The following is a 9,406-nucleotide window of genomic DNA, read 5'->3' on the forward strand; positions in this document are numbered from 1 at the left end:
GTAAGGATGCTATATCTCATAGTTGGACCAAGCGCTATTCTAGCAGTCCTGTGTATTGCGCTGTTCAGTTGCACGTAATTTTGAACGGATTTTGACGCTGTGCTAAACTTATAATATATGTGGTTTATTGAAAAATTATTTATGATTTTTTATTAAATTTTTATTAAATGACAGGATAAATCAAAGTATTATTACCGATTTTCTAATAAAGAATGTCCAGAAAATCTGAATAATTCTTGACAGTATTGCGGCAGAAACCTTATATTATAAAAAAAAAAATCTAGAAAAATTAAAAAAAAAGTTTTCCTTCTGTAGAAAAACTTTTCTACAGAAGAGGAGGGGGGGTGACACTGAATATAATTCTTATGTCTAAAATTTCCTTCACCAAGTGAAGCTCAGTATCCTAATGCCTTATGTTATTATGTTAAAGCTGGTAACAATAGAAACAGAGTGTGGGTTGGTACCCCTTACGTGTGCACACAAAATATCTAAATTGTGAGAAAAATATACATATATTGTTCGAACTCACTTTATTCTACTTGCAGCAGATATTTCGTATAGCATGCTGATGCAGAGATAAATGTCCTACAAATAGCACTGGCGTTGCATGAAATGCGAAATTTTATTATTGATCCTTAGTGCATTTATGTCAATTCTTTTTTTTGAGGTGGTTAAAAGAAATATTTAGAGAAGCGAAAATAGCGAGAAGTCATCAAGGTATTATACATAGAGGGATTTCTATATTTATGGATTAGTATGTCAATCCAAAACGTAAGGAATAGGACGTTATCAGTGCGTATGGTGTTTCAATTACAAATAGGAGAACTTGGAGCTATATTGGAGTTTTAATTAATATATTGGAAGTAAACATTAAAACAATTAAATGATTCCTGGAGCGGATCCCCCCTCCCTAGAAACTGTCATGACCAAACTACATCTCATTTGACCTACCTAGCCATAGTATTAATATTACTATAAAGTCTTATTTTCTTTTTCGATGATTTCTTTTTCATTCAGGAAATTATATTCACCCTATATCTTTTTTTTCAATGATTCCGTTTCTGTGCTATTTGTAGACATAGAGGGTGTATTCATATCCACTTTTGAAAGTTATAAAACAAGAAAATCTAATCTTGAACCGATACATTTTAGGAAGCAAAAGAACCTTAAATATCAGGGCTATTGTACATTTTCGTAATTTTGCCATTAAGTAGGCTTACCTATTTACTTGATGATACGGTTTCAAAGGTGGTATATTTGCACAAATATTAATGTCGACAATATTCGGAAGTGTAATGGACCCCTGTTTTTCGCATATTTCTGTATTGTAAACGAGCATAGATTAATTCAAAAAAAATTATCAGCTCGAAAAAAAAGCGCAAAGTTGAAACTTAAAACGAGCATCAGTTTTAAAGTTAGTAAATAAGTTATGTTTTTTTCCCCAAATTATTGGGGGGAGTGACCCCCCTCCCCCTTCAAATAACGCCACTGGCATTCGATGTCGTATTAATGCAAATACCTCTTAATCTTTTAGTAACTACAAGTTAACGAATGTATTAAGCTTTTTGTAAAAAAATGTAATCGTGAGCTCTTAATTTAGATTTTGAATTCGACAACTATGGGTACTATGCTCGAAAAAAATGGACCGTATCATAGGACCAAGGCATGAGACCCAAAATGCCTTCATTCAACATTCATTATTAGGAATCAAAATTCCTAATTCGTTTCAAAATTAGGAATTTTGTTCGAAACTGGGCTTTACACTAATTAAGATAATTGACCTAGAAAGTTAAAAGGTTCTGCATCTTGAAACGGAACAGGAAACTGATTTAAGCAACTGTTATCCCAAAAATAGCCACCACTCTCAGTACTTATATCCAGGAGCGTCCCGATGCTCATTTCATTGAGAGGGGGGGCGATCTTCGTAAATTCTACCGAATCACTACCTGATTTATGCCGAGTTTTCTGCAGAAATAAAAAAACGTTGCTAAATTTCAACCGATTTTGCAAAATTTCTACCGAAATTTTGGCCTTCGGCGAAGATTTTACCAGATGGCAAAAATTGGGGGGGGGGGGCACCCCGCCCCCACCTTGGGACGCCCCTGCTCATATTACTTTCCATAGTATGACATCTATAGTCATACACTGGTTCATCATTGAATATTTGACTTTGTGGATAAGTCTCTAAATTATAATAATCTAGGCATTCACTATTATAAACATTTTGATAAGGCAAAGGTTCAAAGCAGTTTTTAAAAGCATTGTTAAGCACTGCATAAGTTTCAGTGGTCCAAGGCTGTTCGACTGTGGGGTAAGACACTGGGTATTATGTGTCAGGTACTGGCTCTATATATTCCGGTTGGAAATGTGAAAAATATATGTATTAAAGAGAAATTTGCATGATTTATTGTTCAATTCAGTTTTGTTCTGCTTGAAACATTACTAAGGACAGTTTGGCTGACTTGAAGGTTTACGGTACAACCAAAAGGTACGAACTTTTTTGTGTTATCGAAGCTATTTTACTAACTAATTTCTGGCTAGTTAAGAAGATGGCTAAATTTACTGTTCATAAGCTGGTATTGGATAGGTTTCGAGGGTACCCTTAATCAGGGGCGCCAATGGGGGGGGGGGCCATTGCCCACCCTAATTTTTCTGGGGCGCCCAAGCTTCCTCCCATAAAGGCCTTTTTTTCTTTTACAAAATATACAGGAACAAAATTACAATTAGCAATTAGTCAAAAATTTTTAAACTGCTACATTTATATGTAGATTAACTTAGATAATAGTGAGATTAATAGTGCAACTGGGTCGTGCATGGGTTGAAGTGACAAATCAGTTTCTGATTTTATTGATTCAACATCTTTCTTATGTGCTATCATGAGCTGTGTTTCCACTTCTACTTATTTTGGTAGTAGAATACTTATTTTTGGACTATTCTACTTCCAAATATTAAATCTATTATCTACTTACTTTCTACTTATTTTGGAGGCTTAAGTTTTCCGTGCCGGCCAAGTATTTTGATTTTGATTCCGTTGAATTGTAATCCTATAATGTCTTATTGAATGGAAGGGTGCAATTGTTTTTAGGAGCGGCATCTATGTTGGGAGTAGAATCTTTGTCGGGAGCGGCCAAAAGACAATTTGGGAAATTATACAGATCAGTTTAAATGAAGGAATTTATTAAAAACCGTAAGACCATCCATATATAACCCATATTATTCGCCCAGTTCGCCAGTTTACTATCTAATATCAGCAGCTGAAGAGCCATTGAGAATTCATGAGTTTGTCAGGAGCTCAAAAGCGTAAATTGGCAGCATTGAAGAAGGAGAAAGAAGCAGAAAAACAATTTCTCTGAACAGATGGATTAAGAAACAAAAGCCAAGTGATCCGGCTCGGCAGGTAAGTACCCTACAGTATTCGTGTTTTATTAAGTCGTGTATTTTTTTTATTGTTCTGGTGGGCCAAAATTAAAAATATGTACCCCGCTGGGGAGTTTTTATGGTATTTATGGGATGCCATACCTTAAATGTTCACCCTATCTCGCCAATTATAGACTTTTTTTTAGTTTGTCTGGCCAAATTATTTAGAATTGATTGGGCAGTCTTGCCCTGGCTTGTGGAACTTGGATAAGAGATTCGAATAATCGACACAAAACTAAAAGCCGACACCTACTTTCTCGGAAATCTTAGAAAAACCATATAACTTCTCGCGGTTTGTCCCGGAGATAGAGATGTTCAGTTTTAATGAAACATATATCATCGGAAAGCCTATGTTTTATTTTTTCTATTAATCGGAGTAAATTTTCTTCTTAAAGTTCAGGAAAGGACAGTCCCTCAAAATTTTCCAGCATACCTGCTAGGAAAACGCCGAAAATAACCTCAAAGGAATTATCAGTTGACCAGCTTGGTCCCTTTGGGAACTCCCTATAGCGCTAAAAACAGCTAATTCTTTTTTACTGTTGTAAAAAAGCTAATTGAGAGGTCAGGTAGCCTCTTTTACTTTCTAGTTTTCTTCTTAGATCTTTCCTTTTTTTCTGTCATTTAATTCTTCTTTAATAAAAGAAAAATTATAGCCGCTCAACCAATGCAGTATAGCTATCTTTAAAATTAACTAGCCTTTTACTGAAAAATAATAAATACAAAATAATTCTGGATATGCAGCAGACCTGGTTTCCAATATTAAGATTACCTCTATGTTGTTTTGTTTTGTTATTTTTTCTTCTGCAAAGTACTGTCAATTTTATGGATAACAATGCTTCTTCGGTTGAGGGGCATAAGCCAAAGATTGTCGTTTTTTTTCTTTTCTTTCTTTTTTTTTTATTGATGGAACCACACAGTTTGGCAGTGCTTATAGCATTCGATTTGCTGCAATGCCGGCTGGTGATATGAAGCCGCATTCGATTTGCTGTAGTCACGCTTCACGTTTCGCCATTTAGTCCAAAATTATGAACCTGTTTGGCGGTCACATTATCAGTAGTTCTTCAGGCTAAATGGGAGAACGTCGCAGAAAAAATGCAAATAAGCCCACAACGGAGAAGGACGTAACTGAAACTACAGCAAATCGAATGCGCCTTTAACTTATTTGCGATCTGTCATGACACCCGAATCATTCATTCAAGGACTACTGCAAAGACTTTTTGCGATTTGGGTTGCTATTGCATTAAGCCCAAAGTTTCTATTATTGTCTTTACGGGTAGATAAGGATCAAAGCATGCATAATCATCCGCAAAACGCCATCTTTGACTTTGTTGAAGTTTTCTGTGTTTTCTCGAAATTAGATATACTTTAGTAAACTGTCATGCCATGGAGGAGTTCTAGCACTATTTTTCCCGAACTGCTGTGCCGAAAGCAGAAACTGCTACGCAGTTTGGACTTAACATACTAAAAAAAAAGCAACTGTTTAAATGTTGAAAATGAGTTCAATAGCGCTTCAAAGTACAAGAGTGGCTTTTAACCTTTGGGTATATCTTTCAGGTGCCTGACTCAGCACCCGAATAATCCATTGCCGTCGCTTTGGGTCCTTCGAAGGACGTGGTGGTCGATCAGACCGAGCTAGTAGAAAACGAGACGACTCAAAGAGACACTGCGCCTGTCACTGCTCAAGAGGCACAATCTGGACGAGATACAACTCGAGATGAAGAGCACCATCGTTCAAGTGGTCCTACTGATATTTCTTCATCCTCCCACGACCATCCATGTCAACCACAGCTGCTACGGTACCCTGCACAGGTTTCAGCAAACGCCAAGCTAAGATGGTCATTTAATATTTCGTATTATGGAAAGCATCCTTGGCTTGAGTACTCAGTTAAGCAAAAATTCGGTTTTCTGCTTCTGCTGCAGATACTTTGGCGGCACGTCAACCCTTCGCGGATAGATATACGGGGCGGGGCCTTTCATCGAGACCGGAGTTAGAAGATGGAAGGACATCTCCAGCGTTCTAGAAGAGCATGCAAAAAGTTACCACTGCAGGGACAGTGCAGTTTCGTGGACGAGGCTCAAAGCTATGCAAGCCAAGGAGATGCAACCCATCGCATCTGTTTTGTCAACAGACAGGACTAAGGAGATGAATGAAAACAGGAAATACGTAAAGGCTTTACTGAAAGTAACGGCCCTACTGGGGCGACTGGGTACAGCCTTTCGCGGCCACGATGAGACTGAATCTTCGGCAAACAAAGGACATTTCGTCAAAACTTGCAATCTTCTCGCCGAGTATTCTCCCACGCTTTTCAACAAGCTACAAAGACGATACGGCCACTATACGTCCCACGAATATCAGAACGATCTAATTCCAGTTATTGGATCTAGGCTTCGGTCGACAATAGTGCAAGAAGTTAGCGTGCTAAGTACTTTGCTGTTCTTGCCGACGAGACAAAAGATAATTCGAAAAAAGAACAGCTCGCCAGTCCTCTGAGGTACTTCGACGAGGGAAAAGTACGAGAAACACCAATAGGATGCTACCATAGGAAAAGCCTGGATGCTAAGAGTTTAGCCAGCTTCATTCACGACACAGTGGCAAAACTTGGTCTCGACTAGAACTATTGTGTTGCTCAGTGCTACGACGAAGCAAGCGTGATGAGCGGGCTCTTCTCTCGTGTTCAATCGAGACTGAGAGCAAAAGTGCCACAAGTAATATACATTCATTGCCATGAACATAGACTAAATTTGGTCCTTGCAAACTGCGTCGAAGGTGTTGGGATTGTTGGCTCATTTTTATCGTTAGTCCAAAATCTGTACACGTTCATTTCCAACAGCAACACCAGACATCAGCTTTTTGTCGAGCCCCAAAAGGCTACTCAACTGCCAGTCCTGGCATTAGAAAGGAGTACTGCGACAAGATGGTCATACTGGTATCGATCAATATCGAAGATAAGACTCCGATATGAATGTGTTCTGGCTGTAATGTCTGGAGTCAGCGAAGGAGGTGATAGTGAAACCCGAGCAGAAGCAGCTAGGCTCCAGAGAAAAATGGAATTTTTCATAGTTGTATTCCAGATGTTCTTTATGGAAGCAGTTTTGAAGACGATAACCTCTCTTTCCGAGCAGCTTCAGGCAGCTTGTCTGGTAATATCTAGGTCCCTCACCTTGATTCAAGCAACAAGGAAGTAAAGAACTGAAAAGCACTATGACGCTTCATTTGCATCGCTATTGGAGAAGGAAAAAGAGTTTGATGGAGGTAATGAACTTGAATTACCTACCGTGAATGGACCCACGACCGGATACTCCTCTGTAGGTTAGAAGGAATGACCTAGAAGAACCAAAAAAGTTATGAAACACCTGAAAGAATTCATGACAACTTCGCCGCTAGGAAAAAACTTTGTTGAATCTGACAATAGAGCTCCAACTCTAGCGGAAGAACTGAAAAGAGAATACCTTGAGACTGTAGATCGTCTGATTGCAGAATTCGATAGACGGTTTACAGATAACGTTCCAGTGCTCAGTACATTCGAAGCTCTGGACCCCAGCTCTACCATATTCATGGATGCAGGGCTCCTCAAGCAATTTTCTGAACTTTATTCTGAAATGGAGATTGACAAGATTCTTCTTGAAGCTCAAGCTGGTATTGCCAAGCGATTTTTGCTCGAGGAGGAAGAAAAGGCGAAAAATTTCATGGATGTCATTGACAATATCGAGACACTTCCACTGGCCTATTCAGAAATTATCAAAGTTCTTCATGCTGCTGCAACACTTCCTGTTACGATAGCCAGTAATATAGGCTTGTTTTTTGGACTGGAAATCGTGAAGAAATATCTGTGGTCAACAACATGAGACGATTGTCTCAGTCACCTGCTTTTGATCTTTGCAAAGAAGAATTTAGTTAAAAACTTGGATTTCGGCTAGCGTGTTGACGACTTTGCGAAGATGAAACCACGACGGCTCCCCTTGTTGCTTGAGTGTTCACTGATCTGTTTCAAAATTTTGTTGTATTTTTGATTTTGTAAATATACTTGATCGAGCAAAGTCTTGCATCGTCATAGCCTGAGCGTGACTCCGACTTGGACTAAAGTATTTACTGTAAGCAGCAAGCTGAAGAATTCGGCTAAAGAATATACTTTAGTCAAAGCGTGAGTTTCTACAGAGGTTCGGCTTTCGTCAAGTTATAGTTTCGGAAAAGTGGACGATTCCCAAATGGCTGTTTTTTTAACATCGCACATACCGTTTCCGCTTTCTTCAGACATCTGGCCTTTTCCGAACCTATGGCATAAGAGCGAAAGAAGGAAAGGCAAAGCAATTGAGACAATTTCCTTAATTTTTACGGTAACTTCCACGGAAGGCAGTTTTTTTTTCGGATAAAGCTAGAGGCAATTTTTTTTTTATATAAGCCTGCTTCGGGGCCAATGTCGATTGCTTGCCCACCCTAAGGTTTGGCTGAAATGGCGCCTCTGCCCTTAATGGCCTGTAATTATTGCTGAAGTGATAGATTCGAAAGGAAATGAAAAAATTAGAAGTTTCAAGTTACCAGTTTTCTACTACGGTACACACGATACCCAGTTCGTGAATGAGTCCCAAATTTTAGATTCTGAACGCAATAAAGCTTAGGCTATGAAAAACTCTAGAAAAGGTGTAAAGGGAGCGTTTCATGAACTTGCGCTGAAACCAGACATTTACAAAAAAATTTGAAAAGACAAGCTTAAAGGAAAAGCGTCTGAAAATACCAATTTACATAACTTTTCGGGATCAACCGCTCTTATTACCATGATTACAGCGACGGAACACGAAATTCAGTCTGTCATGGAAAACCTTGCTCAGAAAATAGATCAGAGATTAGAGGAAAAATTAGCAGCTGTTGGAGGCAAACAGTCATGTTCTAAGGGCACAGTTAGTGCAATCAAAGCGCAAAGCTCGTCGATTTCAAGTGAAATTTACCGAGTATTAGTTGTTGAATTCGAGCCGAAGTTTGTTGTTTTATCCAATGATTTAAAACATAAAAAGTCAATGCTCATTTATTGAGGAACGGATTAAAGTTGTAGAGCAAAATCTTGATGAGTATGAACAAGAATAGAGATTAAATAGTCTCATGCTCAATGGGGTTAAACAACTTTCCAATAGTGACTTGAAGTCGGTAGTTCTTGATATACTGACAGACAAAATGGAGCTAGAAATATCAACTCAAGATGTGATCGAAGTTAAAAGATTAAATCTAAGCAAAGGTAATAGTAAACATGATGCAATTGCCCCTGTAGTTGTAACATTCAAGTATATAGACCTTGCTTCTAAAGTTCTTAAAGAAAAGTAAAAATTAGCTCGCACTGGTATTCTTGCGTCCGAAAATCGGACGAAAGGAAGACGTGATGTTCTGAACTTAGCACGGGATAAATGTGAACCTGAGCAAGTGTGGTCTGATCAAGGTCGGATTTATATACGTCTCGCTAGTGATTCGTTTCCACATCGTTTATGGTCTATTGACAATATTGCTTAATAGTGTATGCTAATAGTTAAAAGTCGTTATGTTTTCACTACTTGTTTCTTTTCTTTTTTTCTTTTTCTTATAGAGGTTGTATTGCACCAAGTTATCTTAAAGTTGTAATGAGAGATTAAAGACTTTTGAAAATAATCCGTTCCGAGCTGAAGATATTATTAATGCTGATATTGCGCAGGAAAGCTCATCTATCACATTTCGACCGAATAAAGATAGCTGTTATGTATATCTGCTCTTGGTCAGTCAAATTGTCACGTTACGTCATCGTATCGTAAAATTCTGCTGATGCTTAATAGTACAAATTGCAGATTTGATAGATAGATAGATAGATAGTTAGATAGATATTTATTGCAATAAAAGCCACTTTGGGCCATGGCAAAAAAGGAAAATCACACAAAATAATAGCACATGATTATAACACTCATAGCAAAGTATGGTGGCCTACATAACAATAACAACGCAAAATTACAAAACATTACAAAAACATAATAA

Source organism: Artemia sp. Qi Xiang Cuo, chromosome 8, assembly GCF_049724085.1.
Source record: "Artemia sp. Qi Xiang Cuo chromosome 8, ASM4972408v1, whole genome shotgun sequence".
In the NCBI taxonomy this organism is placed as follows: domain Eukaryota; kingdom Metazoa; phylum Arthropoda; class Branchiopoda; order Anostraca; family Artemiidae; genus Artemia; species Artemia sp. Qi Xiang Cuo.